Below are 23,596 nucleotides of genomic sequence, written 5' to 3' on the forward strand. Positions count from 1 at the left end.
ATCCTGTTCCTTTGTTTGGAACATGTTCCTCTGTCACCTCACTTTGCCTAACTTGCTGTTTTTATTTCTATATATGGTAGGTTAATTACATTTCCCAATCTTGGAGAAGTGGCCAGTTGAAGAGACATCCCATGCATCCTGCAGCATGCTTCTCTTTCATCACCAGAGCAATATGCCTTAGGAGTGCCCCCCCTCCTGCCCATGTGGGCTGACTACTGTGGGCAGTCTGATAGGCTTGGTTGGTCCTTGGTCCACTTGACTGGTAGGCCCTGCCTTGTATGGAGGCTTCCAGCCACTGGTTGGCAGGACCAGTCATGAGGTGGTTGGTTGTGGAACTCCAGGGACTCCCAGGGCTAGTGCTGGCTCACTGGTATGCAGAGTCAGGGTCCAGGAGACTCTGGGCCTGGTGCCTGCCCATTGGTGGGTGAAGCCAGGTCCTGGGGCTAGTGCTAGTTCACTGGCAGGCAGAGCTAGGTTCTGGAGTCTGGATGCAGGGCCCAGGGGTCCCAGAGCTGGTCTTGGACTTCACTTGGGTGGAGCTGTTCCTGACACAACTGAATGCAATGTGTGGGGTGTCCAAAGCTTGTACTGGCCTGCTAGTGGGTGGAGTCAGGGTCCATCCAGTCCCAGGGCTGGTGCTAGCCTGCTAGTGGGTGGGCTGTGTCTCAAGGCTGTGGGGCTGCAGTTGTCCTGCAGCTGGTGTCTGCCCACTGGTTGGTGGGCTGAGTCTGCAGGCTGTGGATATCCCATAATTTTTTTTTTTTTAAAGATGTTGGGGGTAGGAGTTAATTAATTTATTTTTGGCTGTGTTGAGTCTTCGTTTCTGTGTGAGGGCTTTCTCTAGTTGTGGTGAGCAGGGGCCACTCTTCATCGTGGTGCACGGGTCTCTCACTGTCGCGGCCTCTCTTGTCGCAGAGCACAGGCTCCAGACACGCAGGCTCAGTAGTTGTGGCTCACGGGCCTCGTTGCTCCGTGGCATGTGGGATCCTCCTAGACCAGGGCTCAAACCCGTGTCCCCTGCATTAGCAGGCAGATTCTCAACCACTGCGCCACCAGGGAATCCCCATCCCATAATTTTTAATTTCCTTTATTCTATATTACATGTATAATTATCTCAGGATAACAATTCTAATGCTATCACCACCAATATTATTTATAAAAGTAATTATGGTTTCTTCATTTGTTCTCCTCATTCTCCTTATCCTTTTGAAAAATAATTGTCCTATATCTACATTGTCAGAGCATGTAGTATTACACACTGTACTCTCTCATTTTTAACCCTCATTTAGGGTTAGTATTAGTTCCATAAGTAATTATGTGTCAAAGTTCACCACCAGTCCTAGGGAAACAGTACATCTACTTTTTAAGTTTTCCTCCTCTGCTAGTCAGTATGCACATGGAATAATGAACGAAGAAGGGTGCTAGCTTCACTAGTTAGATATGCTTATGCTCCTAGGGTAAGTGCTGGTGACAGATTGTCTGCATCAAATGGGAGAGATCCAAGAAAAACCTTTTCTTAATTTCTACAAATGTGCCTCATTCCCTGGGGAAAAATGTTGAGTCATATGTTGATCATAAAAATATCTGTTCATCTAGAGAACTAATCCTTCAACTATTTATTACTTAATTACTCCTATTTTACCTTTATGAAGCACTAAAACATTTTTAAAAGCCATTTTAAGCATTTGTGAAGAAAACAGATAATCAAGAGTTTAGAGTGTTAACAGTAAGTACATCCTATTAATTTGTTAAATCATTTAGTAACATTAGTCAATTCTTATGTATTATCCAAAGTGGACAGGTATATATGTTTTTGTGAAAATTCAGGTTTCTGCAGGTTTCTTTACATAAGAATGTTTTCAATTATTAGAATTAACTTCCATATGTTCATGTATGACTGGAAAGATCATTGGTAATCAGTAGAGTACAATGCACAAAATATTGTCAGAGATGCCATTGTAGAAAGCTCTGCTGTGTTCTTTTGAATGTGCTTTTAAAGCATTAGTACGTATAAAAATAAAATGAAAATAAAAGTGAAAATAATCATGTAAATAAAAATTTAGAATAGGAGCTTTGCTATCAAGCAGGTTTAAATTCCAATAATATGAAAAGCAGTTGTTCAATAATACTTGTTGAATGAATAAGAGAATAAACCAGTCATTTAATAAATCCTAGTTCTATTCCATATAGAGTATGTAACACTAGGCATGTTTTTTGAAAAATGAAACACAGAAAAGTTTTTATATGACAGGGACTAGTTCACAGAATTGGAGTGAACACAACTGGCATATTGTATGCAAACATAAAAAAAAAAACATAATAATTGGTCAATAAATGTTTGTCTTTCATCTTTCTTGAAGACATTTGGGCTGTTTTTAGCAATATGCTGTCAAGAATGCTGTCAAGCAATATGCGATTTTAAATAATGGTATTTATTTATGCAGCACCATAGAACTGGGCTTTAAACCAGACAACAGCATTCACTGTATCCAACACTTAACCTGGAAAATAGCTTGAAGTTTATCAGACCCTAAAGTTGCTTGGATAATTTTAAAACTCTAAGAGGATATCTAGGAAGGCCCTTCTTGAACATCTTGAATGAAACATAACTTGGAACTTTTCAAGGGGACTGTTACCAGAAAATTCACAGGAATAAAGAAAACTCTTTTTCATTAGACAGGTTTTCTCATTTGAAATGAACATATAGCTGAGCCAATTTAATTAATCTGTTTTTCTGGATTTTAACATTTTTACTTTTGGTGTTGAGTGAAATCAGATCAGTGTAGGAGATTAGTAATGGCAGGTGAATTTTTGAATAGAAAGAGAAGAACGTGTTCTATTGCTGCTTGTTATTTTCTTTCTCAGCATGCTGACTTCCCATTTCTATTTCTCTGCTTTCAACTATGATCACTTATGGCCAAACATCTCCCCTAGTGCATTGTAACATTAAAAAAATTTTTTTTTGCCAAGTCATATGGCTTTTCTTGTTCTTTAAACTAAAAATTTCTGCAGATATTGTGTCCATTGTTTCTCTTCCTTCTTGAATCTTGGCTTCCAAAGTGCACCTGTATCCCAGTGTTCCTCTTACACCTCCAGAAACCCTTGCTCTATTTTACCCTAACTATCCACTGCCTTTAATATAGGCTTACCTACAAAATTTTGTTCCCACCCGTACTGGTGGATGTGTGATGTGCCACCAAGAGCACCTTTCAGGTATGATGAAGTAATCATAACACTTGCGCTGGGTGTACTGCCAGAAGACAGACTGCAACTGTTGGCACTTTTAAGGAGTTACTTGTAGAAGAAAGTCACCTAGACAAAGACCATGCTTCCTTCCCAGGGCAGCTACTTCCCATGTCTGATTGGCACAGAGGTGTAAGGCCCAGTCTCTGCCCCAACTTCGGGCATCTTTAAAGGGTCATACCATCTTCAGAACACCCTGGCGGATTAGCTGAAGCTTCCACTGAGACTGTATCCTTCCTTGACCTCTCCTTTTTCCCAACCTGTTGATCCCAAGCATACTTCCTAATAAACATCATGCTCGCTAATCTCCATCTCAGAGCCTGCTTCCTTGGGAACCCAACCTGTGACAGTCACCTTTTTTTTACATGCTGTGCTTTTTTTCTGATGTAACCTCAACCTTTCTGGACCTCAGCTAACATCAGATGATTCCTAACTCTTTCTCTTGCTCTGGGTTCCTCTGTAACCTTCAGATACTGATTTTACACCTAGTATGGTATATCTTCATAAAGGTGTCAGCTCAAACTCAGTATGCTGTCAAATATTGTCAATATCTCACCTCTTCACCATCCTGCATCACCATCTTCTCATCTTGTTCCACATCTCAGTTAATGGCACTACAAACTACCCATTTATCTCATCCTGAAACCTTGGAGTCATTGCTTTTTCCTGTCACTCTTTCACCTCTTGCATCAAATACTTTCGAAATCACGTAAGTTTTATTTGGGTGGTGAGTCTTATCTTCACTGTCACTCCCTTAGTTACTTCCATTTTTTTCATTCATTCACAAATATTTATCGAGGGTTTACTATGTCTCAAACCCAGTGTGAGACGTTCATTGTCCCTAATCAGGAAAACTGTGCTAATATTCTAGTTGGTTCTGCATTTCTTCTCTTCCCACTCCAACCTATCAATCATCTTGACAGAAATAAAGCTATTATCATGGAATAGTTTTGCTCAAAAACCTTATGTGGTTTCTCCCTTTTCATAAAGTATGACCCATTTTCTTCAGCTTATCATTTTAGCTATTTAAAATGTATCCCTAACATCATTTCTAAAACACTTCTCCTATCTCTCCCTATACTACTCACTTCAGTCATGACGGCCAGCATGTGGTTTCCCAATTCCCAGTCATGCCAAACATATATTTCCAGATCTCCATGTCATGTATATCTTGCACACTCTTAGAACATTGTTTTATGTTTTGTTTTGTTTTTTTTTTTAATGTATGGGGTTCTGAACTTATTCAAATCTCAGCCAAAAATTTTGCTTCTCTGGGAATCCCTCTTAACATCCAGCCAAAATTTATTCCTCTTTCCATATTCTGTTATTGGTCTCTCTCATTTGATTCTGAGCCGCTCTATGTCAGGAGCCACATTTCCTTCATGATATATTAATATCCAATATTTAAAAGCTATGGCTTTTGTAACCAAATGAGGTTCCCACTTATATCAATGAGTAACAAACCAAACAACATTTTATTTCAGTTTACTGATTTCAATGAGTGTACCTTAAAGTTTAGCATGGTGCCATGGCTCCAAAAAAACTGAATTTCAAATTTAAAAACATGAGTAATTTCCCATTTTCCACCTCCAATTTACCCAATAAAATACAGTTGCATAGAGGAGAGGGGGAAGACGGCGGAAGAGTAAGACGCGGAGATCACCTTCCTGCCCACAGATACATCAGAAATACATCTACACGTGGAACAACTCCTACAGAACATCTACTGAACGCTGGCAGAAGACCTCAGACCTCCCAAAAGGCAAGAAACTCCCCACGTACCTGAGTAGGGCAAAAGAAAAAACAGAGACAAAAGAATAGGGACTGGACCCGCACCAGTGGGAGGGAGCTGTGAAGGAGGAAATGTTTCCACACACTAGGAAGTGTGGCGGAGGGGAGAAGCTTCGGAGCCGCAGAGGAGAGCACAGCAACAGGGGTGCGGAGGGCAAAGTGGAGAGATTCCCGCACAGAGGATCGGTGCCGACCGGCACTCACCAGCCCGAGAGGCTTGTCTGCTCACCCACCGGGGTGGGCGGGGCTGGGAGCTGAGGCTTGGGCTTCGGTCGGAGCGCCAGAAGAGGACTGGGGTTGGCGGTGTGAACACAGCCTGCAGGGGGTTAGTGCACCACGGCTAGCCGGGAGGGAGTCCGGGGAAAAGTCTGGACCTGCCGAAGAGGCAAGAGACGTTTTCTTCCCTCTTTGTTTCCTGGTGCTAGAGGAGAAGGGATTAAGAGCGCTGCTTAAAGGAGCTCCAGAGACGGGCGCAAGCTGCAGCCAACAGTGCGGACCCTAGAAACAGGCATGAGACGCTAAGGCTGCTGCTGCCGCCACCAAGAAGCCTGTGTGTGAGCACAGGTCACTATCCACACCCCCCTTCCGGGAGCCTGTGCAGCCCGCCACTGCCAGGGTCCTGGGATCCAGGGACAACTCCACCGGGAGAACGCACAGCACGCCTCAAGCTGCTGCAACGTCACGCTGGCCTCTGCGACCGAAGGCTCACCCCGCACTCCGTACCCCTCCCTCCCCCTCGCCTGAATGAGCCAGAGTCACCGAAGCAGCTGCTCCTTTAACCCCATCCTGTCTGAGCAAAGAACAGACGCCATCCGAAGACCTATATGCAGAGGCGGGGCCAACTCCAAAACTGAGCCCTGCGAGCTGTGAGAACAAAGAATAGAAAGGGAAATCTCTCCCAGCAGCCTCAGAAGCAGCGGATTAAAGGACCACAATCAACTTGATGTACTCTGCATCTGTGGAATACATGAATAGACAACTAATCATCCCAAATTGAGGAGGTGGACTTCGAGAGCAAAATTTATTATTATTTCCCCTTTCCTCTTTTTGTGAGTGTGTATGCGTATGCTTCTGTGTGAGATTTTGTTTGTATAGCTTTGCTTTCACCATTTGTCCTAGTGTTCTCTCCGTCCATTTTCTTTTCTTTTTCTTTTTTTTTACTTAAAAAAGTTTTTTTTCTTAATAATTATTTTAATAACTTTATTTTATCTTACTTTATTTTATGCTCTTTCTACTTTTTCTCCCTTTTACTCTGAGCCGTGTGGATGAAAGGCTCTTGGTGCTGCAGCCAGGAGTCAGTGCTGTGCCTCTGGGGTGGGAGAGCCAACTTCAGGGCACTGGTCCACAAGAGCCCTCCCAGCTCCACAAAATATCAAACGGCGAAAATCTCCCATAGATCTCCATCTCAACACAAACATCCAGCTTCACTCAACGACCAGCAAGCTACAGTGCTGGACACCCTATGCCAAACAACTAGCAAGACAGGAACACAAAACCACCCATTAGCAGAGAGGCTGCCTAAAATCATAATAAGTCCACAGACACCCCAAAACACACCACCAGACATGGACCTGCCCACAAGAAAGACAAGATCCAGCCTCATCCTCCAGAACACAGGCACTAGTCCCCTCCACCAGGAAGCCTACACAACACACAGAACCAACTTTAGCCACTGGGGACAGACACCAAAAACAACGGGAACTATGAACCTGCATCCTGAAAAAGGAGATCCCAAACACAGTAAGATAAGCAAAATGAGAAGACAGAAAAACACACAGCGGATGAAGGAGCAAGATAAAAACCCACCAGACGTAACAAATGAAGAGGAAATAGGCAGTCTATCTGAAAAAGAATTCAGAATAATGATAGTAAAGATGATCCAAAATCTTGGAAACAGAATAGAGAAAATGCAAGAAACATTTAACAAGGGCCTAGAAGAATTAAAGATGAAACAAGCAATGATGAACAACAAAATAAATGAAATTAAAAATACTCTAGAAGGGATCAATAGCAGGATAACTGAGGCAGAAGAACGGATAAGTGACCTGGAAGATAAAATAGTGGAAATAACTACTGCAGAGCAGAATGAAGACAAAAGAATGAAAAGAACTGAGGACAGTCTCAGAGACCTCTGGGACAACATTAAACACAGCAACATTCAATTTATAGGGGTTCCAGAAGAAGAAGAGAAAAAGAAAGGGACTGAGAAAATATTTGAAGAGATTATACTTGAAAACTTCCCTAATATGGGAACAGAAATAGTTAATCAAGTCCAGGAAGCACAGACAGTCCCATACAGGATAAATCCAAGGAGAAACACACCAAGACACACATTAATCAAACTGTCAGAAATTAAATACAAAGAAAACATATTAAAAGCAGCAAGGGAAAAACAAAAAATAACACACAAGGGAATCCCCATAAGGTTAAATGCTGATCTTTCAGCAGAAACTCTGCAAGCCAGAAGGCACTGGCAGGACATATTTAAAGTGGTGAAGGAGAAAAACCTACAACCAAGATTACCCTATCCAGCAAGGATCTCATTCAGACTTGATGGAGAAATTAAAACCTTTACAGACAAGCAAAAGCTGAGAGAGTGCAGCACCACCAAACCCCCTTTACAACAAATGCTAAAGGATCTTCTCTAGGCAAGAAACACAAGAGAAGGAAAAGACCTACAATAACAAACCCAAAACAATTAAGAAAATGGGAATAGGAACATACATATTCATAATTACCTTAAATGTAAATAGATGAAATGCTCCAACCAAAAGACACAAACTGGCTGAATGGATACAAACACAAGACTCATATATGTCCTGTCTACAAGAGACCCACTTCAGACCTAGAGACACATACATACTGAAAGTGAGGGGATGGAAAAAGATATTCCATGCAAATGGAAACCAAAAGAAAGCTGGAGTAGCAATTCTCATATCAGACAAAATAGACATTAAAATAAAGGCTATTAGAAGAGACAAAGAAGGACACTACATAAGGATCAAGGGATCGATCCAAGAAGAAAATATAACAATTGTAAATATTTATGCACCCAACATAAGAGCACCTCAATACGTAAGGCAAATACTAACAGCCATAAAAGGGGAAATCGACAATAACACATTCATAGTAGGGGACTTTAACACCCCACTTTCACCAACTGACATATCATCCAAAATGAAAATAAATAAGGAAACACAAGCTTTAAATGATACATTAAACAAGATGGACTTAACTGATATTTATAGGACATTCCATCCAAAAACAACAGAATACACATTTTTCTCAAGTGCTCAAGGAACATTCTCCAGGATAGATCATATCTTGGGTCACAAATCAAGCCCTGGTAAATTTAAGAAAATTGAAATTGTATCAACTATCTTTTCTGACCACAACGCTATGAGACTAGAGACTAGTCTATGAGACTAGATATCACTTACAGGAAAAGATCTGTAAAAAATACAAACACATGGAGGCTAAACAATACACTACTTAATAACGAAGTGATCACTGAAGAAATCAAAGAGGAAATCAAAAAATACCTAGAAACAAATGACAATGGAGACACGATGACCCAAAACCTACGGGATGCAGCAAAAGCAGTTCTAAGAGGGAAGTTTATAGCAATACAATCCTACCTTAAGAAACAGAAAACATCTTGAATAAACAACCTAACCCTGCACCTAAAGCAATTAGAGAAAGGACAAAAAAACCCAAAGTTAACAGAGGAAAGAAATCATAAAGATCGGATCAGAAATAAATGAAAAAGAAATGAAGGAAATGATAGCAAAGATCAATAAAACTAAAAGCTGGTTCTTTGAAAGGATAAACAAAATTGATAAACCATTAGCCAGACTCATCAAGAAAAAAAGGGAGAAGACTCAAATCAATAGAATTAGAAATGAAAAAGGAGAAGTAACAACTGACACTGCAGAAATACAAAAGATCATGAGAGGTTACTACAAGCAACTCCATGCCAATAATATGAACAGCCTGGAAGAAATGGACAAATTCTTAGAAATGCACAACGTGCCAAGACTGAATCAGGAAGAAATAGAAAATAAGAACAGACCAATCACAAGCACTGAAATTGAAACTGTGATTAATAATCTTCCAACAAACAAAAGCCCAGGACCAGATGGCTTCACAGACGAATTCTATCAAACATTTAGAGAAGAGCTAACACCTATCCTTCTCAAACTGTTCCAAAATATAGCAGAGGGAGGAACACTCCCAAACTCATTGTACGAGGCCACCATCACCTTGATACCAAAACCAGACAAGGATGTCACAAAGAAAGAAAACTACAGGCCAATATCACTAATCAACATAGATGCAAAAATCCTCAACAAAATACTAGTAAACAAAATCCAACAGCACATTAAAAGGATCATACACCATGATCAAGTGGGGTTTATTTGAGGAATGCAAGGATTCTTCAATATACACAAATCAATCAATGTGATACACCATATTAACAAATTGAAGGAGAAAAAGCATATGGTCATCTCAATAGATGCAGAGAAAGCTTTTGACAAAATTCAACACGCATTTATGATAAAAACCCGGCAGAAAGTAGGCATAGAGGGAACTTTGCTCAACATAATAAAGGCCATATATGACAAACCCACAGCCAACGTCATCCTCAATGGTGAAAAACTGAATGCATTTCCACTAAGATCAGGAACAAGACAAAGTTGCCAACTCTCACCACTCTTATTCAACACAGGTTTGGAAGTTTTAGCCACAGCAATCAGAGAAGAAAAAGAAATAAAAGGAATCCAAATCGGAAAAGAAGAAGTAAAGCTGTCACTGTTTGCAGATGACATGATAATATACATAGAGAATCCTACAGATGCTACCAGAAAACTACTAGAGCTAATCAATGAATGTGGTAAAGTAGCAGGATACAAAATGCACAGAAATCTCTGGCATTCCTATACACTAATGATGAAAAATCTGAAAGTGAAATCAAGAAAACACCCCCATTTACCATTGCAACAAAAAGAATAAAATATCTAGGAATAAACCTACCTAAGGAGACAAAAGACCTGTATGCAGAAAATTATAAGACACTGATGAAAGAAATTAAAGATGATACAAATGGAGAGATATACCATGTTCTTGGATTGGAAGAATCAACATTGTGAAAAGAACTCTACTACCCAGAGCAATCTACAGATTCAATGCAATCCCTATCAAACTACCACTGGCATTTTTCACAGAACTAGAACAAAAAATTTCACAATTTGTATGGAAACACAGAGGACCCCGAATAGCCAAAGCAATCTTGAGAATGAAAAATGGAGCTGGAGGAATCAGGCTCCCTGACTTCAGACTATACTACAAAGCTACAGAAATCAAGACAGTATGGTACTGGCACAGAAACAGAAATATAGATAAATGGAACAGGATAGAAAGCCCAGAGATAAACCCACACACATATGGTCACCTTATCTTTGATAAAGAGGCAGGAATGTACAGTGGAGAAAGGACAGGCTCTTCAATAAGTGGTGCTGGGAAAACTGGACAGGTACATTTAAAAGTATGAGATTAGATCACTCCCTAACACCATACACAAAAATAAGCTCAAAATGGATTAAAGACCTAAATGTAAGGCCTGAAACCATCAAACTCTTAGAGGAAAACATAGGCAGAACACTCTATGACATAAATCACAGCAAGATCCTTTTTGACCCACCTCCTAGAGAAATGGAAATAAAAACAAAAATAAACAAATGGGACCTAATGAAACTTCAGAGCTTTTGCACAGCAAAGGAAACCATAAACAAGACCAAAAGACAACCCTCAGAATGGGAGAAAATATGTGCAAATGAAGCAACTGACAAAGGCTTAATCTCCAAAATTCACAAGCAGCTCATGCAGCTCAATAACAAAAAAAAACAAACAACCCAATCCAAAAATGGACAGAAGACCTAAATAGACATTTCTTCAAAGAAGATATACAGAGTGCCAACAAACACATGAAAGAATGCGCAACATCTTTAATCATTAGAGAAATGGAAATCAAAACTACAATGAGATATTTCACACCAGTCAGAATGCCCATCATCAAAAAATCTAGAAACAATAAATGCTGGAGAGGGTGTGGAGAAAAGGGAACACTCCTGCACTGCTGGTGGTAATGTGAATTGATACAGCCACTGTGGAGAAGTATGGAGGTTCCTTAAAAAACTACAAATAGAACTACCATATGACCCAGCAATCCCACTACTGGGCATATACCCCAAGAAAACCATAATTTAAAAAGAGTCATGTACCAAAATGTTCACTGCAGCTCTATTTACAATAGCCAGGAGATGGAAACAACCTAAGTGTCCATCATCGGATGAATGGATAAAGAAGATGTGGCACATATATACAATGGAATATTACTCAGCCATTAAAAGAAACGAAATTGAGCTATTTGTAATGAGGTGGATAGACCTAGAGTCTGTCATACAGAGTGAAGTAAGTCAGAAAGAGAGAGAGAAATATCGTATGCTAACACATATATATGGAATCTAAGGGAAAAAAATGTCATGAAGAGCCTAGGGGTAAGACAGGAATAACGACACAGACCTACTAGAGAATGGACTTGAGGATATGGGGAGGGGGAAGGGTAAGCTGTGACAAAGCGAGAGAGAGGCATGGACATATATAGACTACCAAACATAAGTTAGATAGCTAGTGGGAAGCAGCCGCATAGCACAGGGAGATCAGCTCGGTGATTTGTGACCGCCTGGAGGGGTGGGATAGGGAGCATGGGAGGGAGGGAGATGGAAGAGGGAAGAGATATGGGAACAAATGTATATATATAACTGATTCATTTTGTTGTAAAGCAGAAACTAACACACCATTGTAAAGCAATTATACTCCAATAAAGATGTTAAAAAAAAAAGATGTAGGAATTTGAATAACAAAAATATATTAAAAAAAAACTAGAAACAATAAATTCTGAAGAGGGTGTGGAGAAAAGGGAACACTCTTATACTGCTGATGGGAATGTGAATTGGTACAGCCACTATGGAGAACAGTATGGAGGTTCCTTAAAAAACTACAAATAGAACTACAATATGACCCAGCAATCCCACTACTGGGCATATACCCTGAGAAAACCATAATTCAAAAAGAGTCATGTACCAAAATGTTCATTGCACCTCTATTTACAATAGCCAGGAGAAGGAAACAACCTAAGTGTCCATCATCGGATGAATGGATAAAGAAGATGTGGCACATATATACAATGGAATATTACTCAGCCATAAAAAGAAATGAAATTGAGTTATTTGTAGTGAGGAGGATGGACCTAGAGTCTGTCATACAGAGTGAAGTAAGTCACAAAGAGAAAGACAAATACCGTATGCTAACACACATATATGGAATCTAAGAAAAAAAAAAATGTCATGAAGAGCCTAGGGGTAAGACAGGAATAAAGACACAGACCTACTAGAGAATGGACTTGAGGATATGGGGAGGGGGAAGGGTAAGCTGTGACAAAGTGAGAGAGTGGCATGGACATATATACACTACCAAATGTAAAGTAGATAGCTAGTGGGAAGCAGCCGCATAGCACAGGGAGATCAGCTTGGTGCTATGTGATCACCTAGAGGGGTGGGATAGGGAGGGTGGGAGGGAGGGAGATGCAAGAGGGAAGAGATATGGGAATATATGTATACGTATAACTGATTCACTTTGTTATAAAGCAGAAACTAACACACCATGGTAAAGCAATTATACTCCAATAAAGATGTAAAAAATAAATTAACAAAAATTTGAAACAAAAAATACAGTTGCATAGTCTAGGCATTGAGTAAGGTTCTGCACACACACACATACAGGGGGAAGGAATATGTAAATGTGTGTATATATATTAAAGACTTAACTGGAACTTTTAAGTTCCATGAAGGCAGAAACATGTTTGTGCATCACATCAAGTAAAATGTTTGCAATGTAATAGAAAATGAGTATTTGTTGATAAAAAAATAATTTAAATTTCATCCCAAGTACTAATTTTTTTTTTCAACCTAAACTTGCAGCAACCCATATTTTATCCTAAATTTTTAATTAACATTCTTTTTGTTATAGCTAGATAAATTCTTGAGTACTTGTTGTTTTGGGAGTAGGGTCACAATTTAAGGTGCATGTGATTAATCTCATTTGTGTGTAACCTTGCCACCCAAGGGTGTCTTGAGGCTGAAGCAATTCATGAGCATCTGGTACCTCTGGCATTGGTTGCCCCTTTGGTACTGCTCTAATGTAGCAGCTTGCAAGTCATTTGGACTCACCTGTGTCCTCAATTGTCCCAACTATACTCTGTTGTTCTGCCTTGATCTAAAGAAATATGGCCCTTAGACTAATCAGAGTTTTTAAGGGTACTTTTGTAACTCTATTACATGAAAAAGTTTATTTTCCTCTTCTAAACATTGCATAAAGGTAGAAAAATATTTTGATGGCAAATTAAAGTTTTGTTTTTAAATAGAGCTTTGTGAAAATAAAATTAAGTTCTTCTGACTCCCACATATACCACTGCCCTGTTCTATTGATGAACATTTTCAAAACATGCTCCTCTCAATTTTTAAATTCATTACACTACATATTTAGTCTCTCATGCAGCGGACTTTAAAGAGGGCTTCTTAACTGAGGCCTTAATAAAAAGTAACTGCTTTCTTAATTTTTTCTACATTTCTCATGCCCAGTTTATGCCCTTCACCAAGCTTGTGTGTATATGTGTGTGTGTGATTATCTGTATAAATTTTACTTGTAACTTACTTATTACCTTATTTTAGGGAAGATTTAAGATTGTTTTAGGAAATTGTATTTTGGGTATATAAATATGTGTAGGTATGCACCAATTTCATATCCATTTCACATTTATTTCAATCCTTGTCATTGGCTAGATGTCCTAAATTGAGATAAAAATATCTGCCAAATATACTAAATCACATATATGTACATGATTTCTCTTCCTTTTATATCAGATAAAGACAAGTAGTCAATGAGCCAAAACCCCTTTTTATTAAGATCAGAAGGTTAGCAGGAACCCTCAAGTGGGGATAAACTGTTCTCTGGCCTTCATGATAGTTTCATAAGAATACCATTAACAAGTCTCATTCTGTGTGGATAGCTTCCTGACATACTTGTAGAGTCCTCCAGGGAAAAGAGCAGCAAAATTAAGATTTATTCTTCCGTCTCCATCTTAGAATTATGTTTTCTTTTAATTACTTGATGAGGATGGACTTAGTTATGGATAACCAGAAGCTGAGAAACAAACAAATGGTGTCACAACTTCCAAAGAGCTAGCACTAAGTTAATGCTGATTTGACACATTTTCTTCAAAAATCTATTGTTAGAGTTTGTAAATATTTAGCTACTCAAGAATCTCAGTTTCCCCTGGTGGTAAGGATTTGATTGCATATTTGAGATTGAACCAATCTCTGCAAGTAAAATTATAACCAAAAGTCTTTGGGGACTGAGGCTCTGAGTTGTAATAGTTATATTTCTCATTTCATAACAGAATCTCAACATCATGGTTGTATTCAGTGTCTACAAAGAAAGGATTTAAAGATGGCAATTAGTAGAAAAGTGAAGGTGCTAGGGAACTCAGCCTGAAGCCACATCTTCTTAGAAAGACTGCAGTTTCTATTTAGATTGTTTGATTACTTGATGCAGCTTGGGAGGAAGCCCAGCAGAAATCACAGGGGTTATTTTTCTATGTCACTTTCCCACTGTCAAACCACTCCTTGTCACTAACACTAGTTCTCAATTAATGTGCATTGATTGGTTAATTAAAGCCCGGCCATTATTCAACATTTTGCCTGGAATCAAATGCAAATATATTATGGTGTCCTGTATTTTCCTTATTACATACACTACATTAGTGTGTTAATGCCTGTTAATTTCTAGTTCCCTCCACTTTGACAGTGAACTCTGTGAGTCAGGAGCAATATTTCAATCCATATTGCAGACTCAGAGCTATCCAAGGGCCTTGCACATATAATAATGCCCCCCAATTTTTGGTGAATAAAACAATCATGAGAACATTGTCTTAGAGGTATTTTCAAAGGTCATTACACCAAGAATGTATTTCAAAACTTACTTAACATTTCCTTAAGTAAAAGACAAATGTATCAACAGCACGTAGCATTTTCAGAACTGGAATTTCTCCTGGCCATAGCCATTTCTTTTAAACTAGGATTTGAAAGAAAGCCTTGAAGCTAGTTAGTCACTGGCTGCTTTCCCTGCCATGTTTGGTGTTAAGAAAGGCAACTGGACAAATGAGTTTTCTCTGATTTTTTTGAGGTGTGCGTGGAAGTTTGTGATGGAGCAATTTCTAAGTATGGTCTTAGTGACCAACTTTTAGCTCTTAAGTAGGTTAGGTGTATCCAAAAAGCCATTGTTTGATCAAAATGTTGTATTTCACTCTCTGAACTAGTTATGATGTTATCCACATATTTATGTTGACATTTATTTGCAGTGGAATAAAGTACAGAAATACCTAGAAAAATACTGTGTGAACAAGAATGTGACTTGGCAAAGGAAACATTTCTAAATCTTCAGAATAGAACATTCATTTAACAATGATAATAACAGTGTTCCTATTTATTAAAAGTTCATTATGTAGCAGCTCTTTCATGTGGTTTATGTTACTTAATCCTCCGAAAAGAATAAATTTAGTATTATTAATATCATCAATTTTAAAGATGATAAAACTAGAGCTGAGAGGGGTTAAATAATGTTCCCAAGGCGACACAATTTATGAGTCATGAGTGGGATTTAAACTCAAATTTGATTCTCGAACTTGTATTTTCAATCACTATATTATCCTGCACTTAATTCCAGATGATTAAATGTCAACTATTAAAAAGATGCTGAAATGGAATATGTGTCCATTTTTATACAATAAAACCAAGAGTTAACCAATAAAATTACATTTGTGCTATGTTGTCCTAAAAATTTCCAAGAATTATATGAGATAAATAGATGATAAACATAACCATCTTTAGTAACAGTTACACAGTTTCTTATGGAAAATTAATTGCACACCTTTTTTCTTCCCTACAGCATTTAACCTTTTTTTTTTTTAAAATCCATTTGCCAAGCTCCGGTTTGGAGCCTGGAATATTAAACTGTCATCTCGCAACCAAAAAAGGACAAGAGTAAAGTGAAAATGGATCTCACCCCAAATAGCTAAAAGTTTTTTTGGCATTGTTTAATATTTGGAGGGAAAGAAGTGAGCTGTAATATAACAGAGCAGAAAGCTCCTCGCTGTCATGGTTTAACTACTGCTTTTAATCTCAGAATTAAACACAACAGAACAAAACATATTTCCTACAGCCCACAATGAAGTAATATTCAGTCTCACAGCACCATTTTTGGAATCAAGCACACTATCTTTAAATCTACTCATTTTCTTTTCTAAGCCCCTAAGCAGGAGACCTCACATACACACTTTTTTTTACAGAGCAGTCATTTTGATTTTTAAAGAACATTTCCTTTGCATTGGGGAGGACTCTACGTGCCTGTTCTGTTGAAATTATTATAGAGTGAAGACGCTTATAAGGTCTCTTCTATTTGGAGTACTCTTTCAAAGATGGAATATAGAGTGTTGTAGATGAATACCATCTACATAGAACATGCTTTGCAACCTGCTGTAAAGAGATTTTTTTTTCCCACCCCTTTTACAGATGGTTTTTCTTTTTTTCTGAATTTAAAGAAATTGCTGCTGAATAGGAAACTCTCCTGTCTTTCATGGTTGTGTTTTTCATACTTTTTTTCTCTTCAGTTTGCATTTCAAGAGACATTTGCATTAAAAAGTCCTGTTCAACTGAAGCTTAACCTGCGCCTACTCCTGATGGATTGACTTCCAGTCATAATTAGCGATGAGAGAGCTTCAAAGGCTGTAATTCCCCATCCTTTATCTCAGGTCCCTTTCCCCTTTTTTCATAAATCCCCTCCCCCCAAATCTCAGTGGCAGTCCTTCCTTTTACTGACCCCAGGAAAGCTTCCCCTCCCTTTCCCCTCCCTTTGGCCTCTGGTCAATAAACTCCCACTGCAATTATGAGCTTTTCAGTTGCAAGTATTAGGGAGCCATCACTGCCAGATGTCCCTAGTTGTAACTGCCTCGAAATGTGCCTTACTGTAAAAACACATGCTCCCCAGAGTGATGGCAGTTCCATGTTTTTGCTGCACAATGGCACCTGCTAACACCCAATCATCCTTGAAGAATCAGTTTATTTCTTTTCGGAAAGCTTTCTTGACCCTCCTAATCTGGCAGGTGTCTGCCCTGTACTACTATAGTATCCTATGCTTCCACTGTCATAACACTCATTAGATGATTGCAATTGCTTATTTAATTATCTATAATTTCCATGGACGTGAGGACATTAATTTTGTCTATATCCTCTACCTCCTAACATAGTTTCACACTGAGTAGGTGCCCATTAAACATTTATGAACGAATGTTACTCAGCTACTCTGTGTGCAACACTGTTAGGCTTTGTTGGGGGAGTCCACTAAAGGCAGAGATGGGGGTGCACAACCTTTGCAAGTAGTTATTTGCATTTCTGGAGTGCATTAGCCTGGGATACCCATTCTCTCCACAATCAATGGAGGAGGTGTGCAGGTGGAGAGGTGGGGGTAGGTATCTCTGAAGAATAAGCATGAACAAAGGCACAGAGGTGGGAAAATAAGAAATAACATATGAGAGGGTCCAAGGTAGTTTCCAGGCCAAATCAGTCCTAGACTATTTCCACCTTCCCTGCCAGTCCCAGGCTTATGGGAGCTTCCAAGTTTTGTCTCAAATGACACTTATTTTATAATGCTTTTCATGTTCCCTAGAAAACTATATTCTTCAAGTCCCTTTAGAATTTTGTACTTTTTAAATGGAAGTGACCTATTCTAAATCATAGTCATTTGTGTGTGCATCATCATATCTCATCTGCTCAACCACAAACTCTCTGAGGGAAGATGTGTTCTTTACTCATCCCTGAATCTCCTGTCCAACATAGAAACTGAGCACATAGTAAGTACATATTATTATTATTATTATTTTACTCTTTAAGGTGAATATCTTTATCAGTGATGCATGGTATACAATAAATGAAGAAATCTCCATTGTTTGAGTTTTGTCTACCTAACATCCTGCTCTTGAGCTATTTGGTTTTATGGACTAACATATCTAGCCACTGGTAATTTTTCTCTGGGGCTTGAAGGCTTGTGTATGAAGTTCAGATATGGCAAGAAGCATTAAATATTTACAGAGCGAGGTGTCCATCATCGGATGAATGGATGGAGAAGATGTGGCACATATATACAGTGGAATATTGCTCGGCCATAAGAAGAGACGAAATTGAGCTATTTGTGGTGGGGTGGGTGGACCTAGAGTCTGTCATGCAGAGTGGGGTGGGTCGGAAAGAGAGAGACAAATACCGTGTGCTAACACATATATATGGAATTTAAAAAAAGAATGTCATGGGGGACCTAGGGGTGGGACAGGAATGGAGGCGCAGACTTGCTAGAGGGTGGGCTTGGGGCTGTGGGGAGGGGGAGGGGTAGACGGTGACGGGGCGATGGAGAGGCATGGACATATATACACTACCAAAAGTGGGGTGGTTGGCTGGTGGGGGGCGGCCGCGTGGCGCGGGGAGGTCGGCTCGGTGCTTTGTGGCCGCCTGGAGGGGTGGGATGGGGAGGGTGGGGGGGGGAGGCGCGGGCGGGAGGAGATATGGGAATATATGTGTATGTGTGGCTGGTTCGTTTTGTTGTGAAGCTGAAGGTAACATACCATTGTGGAGCAATTATACTCCAATAAAGATGTTAAAAAAAAAAAAAAAAAAACAAAGAGTAAAGATATTAACCCTCAGGGTTTCCGGCTTGCCTAGGAGGAGGATACCAAAAGTCAAAACATCTAAGAGGGCAGAATATTTTTACATAAACAGTGCTGAAGACAGGCGGGGAAATGACCATTTCCTTTCCTTCTGTTTAGGCAGAACCTATTTCCTGTTATCCACTCCACAAAGCACTCTGTACCTCTGAAAGTGATTTAGGAGTTACAAGATGTAGTTATTGCTGTTGATGTTGTTGTTTTCTAAAAGATTTTTTGGAGACTAAAATACATGTATTTGTTGCATTGGGAAAAAAAAAAAATTTACAGAGCGAAATGTTTATTTAAAAAAAATTAAGCTAAACTTTGGGGAATTATCTACTAGAATCTTATTGGTGATTAACTGAATAGCTTTACGTTGGTATAATAAAATCAACCTCATTTAGAGAAAATTAACAAAAGATAAAAGTTACTGGATGGAAGTTTTTTTAAACATGGAAATGGAGCAGTGAATGGGTTGAGATAAGAGTTCTATAAAAATTGATGTAAATATGAATTTAAATTATTGTGAATTAATTATTTAATCTCTGGTATTATAAAAATGTTAGCATTCTATTTTAGTAATTACACATGGATTTAAATATATATTTTAAACTCTATTCCATTTAACAGAATTCAAATTTGAAATTTTCTAAAATCTCTAAGGTTTAAAATCATTGAAAATGTGGTATTTTATTTTAAAAAAACTCAGTAAGATCAACTACTTTGCAAAATAAAAGTTCAATCTATAGATTTTCAAAATTTTAGGAGAAAAAAACTAACCACTAACTCGTCTCTCCTGCCATCTCTCTTTCTTTATATGCCCCTGTGCTGGTTCACTACCTCTCAGTGCTTAAATGCTTTTCTCTAAGCAGAAGATTCATAGTGGATTTTCATTTCTATTTATATAGCCTTCTTTGGTGTCTTCAGTTATCTGAAGGGATGTCATAAGTTTCAGAGCAAAATCATTCTATAGTGTCACTCCACTCTCCAAAACTAATTAGTATCATTCAGTACCTTTAGAAATGAAGAGACAAATGGTAGTATTATAAAGGTCTTTAAGTCAAAGTTCAAAATCAAGAACACTGATACCAAAGTTGTTCTTTTGCTTCTTTTATATATCTTATTTTATTGACACTATATGTGTCACTATATGACTATATATATATATATATATATAAAGAGAGAGAGAGAGAGAGCTGTATAAGGGAAAAACCATTCTTGGATTTAAGTAAAATTTTATAACAAACTATATAACAACTTTGACTAAAGTTGTTATATAGTTTAATGCAAAATCCCTTTTGGTATTTTCCTTATGTTTGTAGTATCACCAGTTTTTAGATTGTGTCATAAAATAAAGACTTTTTTAAAATAAAAAATAAAGCAGTTCCTCAGTTGAACATTTTGGCTGTTGTTCTTTTGGAATATAATCTGAAAAATCCTGCAAAATCTCACTTGGTTGAATAGTACATTTAAAGCTAATTAAAGAAAATAATGAATCAGTTGTTTTTATCCATCAATATGGACACCTCAACTAGTAGATATAACCCATTCATCAACAAACTGAAGTGCCTGTCTTCTGAACGGATGGCAGTGTTATTCTGCAAGGCTTTTAAATCTCATTTTTGTTATATATTAGTGGAGAGGAAAATCAAAGGAGTGTCATTTTTAGAAGGCATTGGTGCTACAACTTAGCTGATCTGTTTTGTTGATTTAGGACAAATTCTTACTGCAAATTAATTCACTGCTACCTCTTCCAAAAACTGATACCAGGTTTAATTTAGATGGTACTCCTTTTATATCTTGGGGCCAGCATAGTTTAGATGCAAAAAGAGCATCTAAAAGTGTTCAGGCTCTGACAATTAGGGAATTCCCTGGGGATATTTGGGGGAAAGTTCTGAAGGTGATGGTTTGTGGAGTTCCTAGGAGAAATTTTGGCATTGTGGTCTATACCAGTAACTTTTTAAAATTTAGTGTGGATCAGAATGACCTGAAGGGCCTGTTAAAACACAGATTACCTCAACCCCAGAGTTTCTGATTCAAAAGGTAAGGCGTAAATAATCTGTATTTCTAGCAAGTTCCCAGGCACTGCTACTGGTTTGGAGACTGCACTGTAAGAACTTCTAGTCTAGAATATATCCTAGACCCACTAGAAATCCCCCAAGCCTAATGGCAGACCTGGAAAAGTTAAAGAGTGATGGAGTTAAACAGGATGGAGAGAAACAGAGACACTTTGGGTTGTTTAGTCAGGCCACACACAGAAATGGAAGAAACTATGAAATCTAGAGACCTCTTTCTATGCTACTGGGATTTATCTCTGCTTAGCTCCATGAAAGAAGCAAATTGACATTTATATGATGGCAAACTGTAAGGCACCCGCTGCCAGCACGAGCAGTTCTGACTACCCACTGTTATTTTTTAAATGTTTCAAACACCCTGGGAGCAAGTGCAAAAAAACAGACTCATGAGCTAAACAATATGAGGAAAAGAATTCCAGATAGTACACTTCGCACAGACATTCCTTTCTACTAAAGCAGGTTAGAAGAGACAGTGTAATGCAGCAGCAACTATTTTAGAAAGAAAAAATACATAAAGGGCGTTTTTATGAATATTTCCAGACCTAAATATCCTTACCACTGTTTACCAGTGCAATTGAAATGTGGGTTACTTCATTTGGGAACATTTCTTACTCATCAAGGAAAGGTAAGAAAAAGCATGTACAACATGTGGGTTTCATAAAATGTACTTTTGTTCAAAACATGTAAACGAGTTGTCTCCACCCCCACAGACCTGTAGCAACCAAGGATGATAGTCATTGTGCCCAAGGTAAGGTACACATAGGAACATTTTTTTTTTTTTTTTTGATCACATAGGAACATTTTGATTGTATTTTCTGGGTACCAGAAGTCCAAAAAGAGAACTCAGATTTACAGTCAACAGTTTCAACAAGTGACCCTTGGCAGAAAGGGTCTGCTTTTTCAGCTGGCGCTGTTGTTGAAGTTCAGAGGAATAGCTCATCTGTCTCTATTTCAGGCATCTGGCAAATGGAGAACTGTTTCAGCATTCTCCATCCCACTAAATGCTTACAGATGACTTCCATATTCTGGAGTATCTATTGGTTATCTCATTTCTCTCATTTTGAATTATTTTCCCCCTTGTGTTTTGAAAAGCCTCCCTCTCGAGCTTTTATTTTGTAAGTACACTATTGTTGCTGTTGTCAAGTACACTATTGTTGGTGTTGTCATTTAGGAAGAAATCAACAGATGTGTTTGGTATTACCCCATGAAATAGGCCACACCTGTGGATAATCTGAAAATAGAAATGGTGATTTTTAAAAAAGGAAACAAAAAATAAATAAATAAGTTAAAAGCCCAGCTGAAGCACAATGGTAAAATATGTTCAGGAAATGATTCATGGACTGAAAGTAAACAGTCATCAATAATTTTAGGATCTTTTTTTGAAAGTTCTTATAAAAACAACACAGTACTCAAAGAAATTCTATACACATGTTCTTGCTACATATGATACATATATATAATATAAATGTTATTCATAACTTATTATTATAAATGAATCCACTCATTCTTATCCTTACTGTTGCTTTGTCAGGTATGGTACTCTGCTCTATGCCTTGTAAAATATCAAAACAGCCAACTATTTGGGTTCTTCCTGAGGGAATTTTTCTTCATTTCCATAAAATACAGACACATATAACTCATAATATATTGATTCCAGCTTCTTCATTTGCTTTTTAAAGCACATGAATGATGTTCTGCATATAGTGAGGGTTTTCTTACTCCAGTTATTCAGATATATGGGGCATTATACATGAATTTGAATATTAACATATTTATTTAAAAGCAGGGTGACTAGTGCCATTAAAATTGATTTGAATTGATTAGTGTCCAGTGAAAATTTCTTTGATGCACACTGTGAATTAGACAAGGAGAGGTACTCTAATTGCCATCATTTCCTTTAAAAACAGAAAGAACAATGGGCATGTGACTCGCTAATAGTCTTGTTTTCTTAATTTTTTGAGATCTTAAAATGTAGAAAAGATGAAAGAAAAATATTAAAAAACCACAACATACAATATTAAAAACATTCCACTAGTTATATTTGTTCCATCATTTCTTTTTTCTTTTTTTTTTCTTTTTTTGCGGTATGCGGGCCTCTCACTGTTGTGGCCTCTCCCGTTGCGGAGCACAGGCTCCGGATGTGCAGGCTCAGCGGCCATGGCTCATGGGCCCAGCCGCTCTGCGGCATGTGGGATCTTCCCGGACTGGGGCACGAACCCGTGTCCCCTGCATCGGCAGGTGGACTCTCAACCACTGCGCCACCAGGGAAGCCCAGTTCCATCATTTTTTAAAGAAACAAAACATTTACAAATTTAGCCAGTCTATTATAACCACTGCCTGCTATTCTACTGCTTGCTCGCCCTTCTCAAAGACAACTTTGCCCTTATAAAAGAGGCCAGAGAGACATCTCTGGCCACTTCTACCATGTGAAGATAAAATGAGAAGTTTGGGACCTGAAAGAGGGTTCTCACAGGGTCATGATGGCATCCTGTTCTTGAACTTCCAGCCTCCAGAACTGTGAGAAACAAATCTCTGTTGTTTATAAGCCACCCAGTCTGCGGTATTTTGTCATAGCAGCCTGAACAGTCTAAGACACATAGCTTTTTTTGTCTTTGCAATC

At 38.5% G+C, this 23,596-nt stretch overlaps 1 protein-coding gene across 1 annotated transcript in view; it reads left to right on the plus strand.

The window, feature by feature from the left end:
- The first annotated feature begins 22,922 nt into the window (after window positions 1-22,922).
- Window positions 22,923-23,596, plus strand: part of LIX1 (limb and CNS expressed 1) — a 999,195-nt gene continuing 998,521 nt past the window's right edge. Inside the window, exon 1 of the mRNA XM_049707524.1 lies at window positions 22,923-23,214. The gene's annotated coding sequence lies outside the window, so the exon portion shown is untranslated. The remainder of the gene's footprint in view (window positions 23,215-23,596) is intronic.

This window comes from Orcinus orca, chromosome 3 (genome assembly GCF_937001465.1).
Source record: "Orcinus orca chromosome 3, mOrcOrc1.1, whole genome shotgun sequence".
In the NCBI taxonomy this organism is placed as follows: Eukaryota; Metazoa; Chordata; class Mammalia; order Artiodactyla; family Delphinidae; genus Orcinus; species Orcinus orca.